Genomic DNA, 887 nt, shown 5'->3' with positions numbered 1-887 from the left:
GGATTATTTTCCTGCTGTAGCAAACTGGCTTAAATTAAGATCCTACATCTGTAGCGTCAGATCTAACTAACTGACCGAAGCCTAAATGTGTACTTAAGGACTGGGTTTCACTGACTCTTACTGCCTTTTCACCCCACAACACCCATACTTCTACAACGGATATTAATAACCAGCTAATTTAAAATATCAGTTCGGAGTTATTGGCACCTATTGTCAGAGTAGACGTGCTGTTAACTGAGTTGAGGGAGGAAGGTTGCGGAGGGCTAGTGTCCACATTTGCCCTCAGCTGTGGTCTTTTCCCAGGGCGCTAGTAACCTGAAGGAAAGTTAGGTAAACAGCGTAAAAACACTTGCCCTCTGACATTCACTAATTTCAGAGTTAATGAGCTCAAATTTTCAGGGAACGTTGTACATTGAAGATGTTATCAAACGTGTCAAGCGTCTCTAACCCAGCTTGAGAAAGGTCATGTATACTGCAGCTCATCCAAATGGAGAGAGAAATATGTCTTAGACACGTCTGCATACATCTCCACTTTCAGCTACATTGCAGTCTTCGACCAGCAGTCTTCTGTGTTGCATATCTCTCCTCTTGTTCATCTGTATCTCATATCGCTCTCTTTCTCTCCTTTGGTGGTCTCGATCATAACTGCTTCACACAGTTAGTAATACAGAAGTTTGGGCTGGTAGAAGTGAGAAATGGAGTGGGGACCATAGGGCCAGATTCACTAATCATTGCAGAGAGTTTACACCTTTTATTTTCCAATCGGAATATAAATGAGTGTTGAACGAAAGATGAAATAAAGGGAGGTGCAACAAGTGCAAAAACTTTGGGTAAATTTGGCCCTGATTGGTTGGGTTTGGCTTCATTTTGGAGGCTTTGCAGATATA

Source organism: Salvelinus sp. IW2-2015, linkage group LG20, assembly GCF_002910315.2.
Source record: "Salvelinus sp. IW2-2015 linkage group LG20, ASM291031v2, whole genome shotgun sequence".
In the NCBI taxonomy this organism is placed as follows: Eukaryota; Metazoa; Chordata; class Actinopteri; order Salmoniformes; family Salmonidae; genus Salvelinus; species Salvelinus sp. IW2-2015.
Note: the sequence above shows the minus strand (reverse complement) of the source record.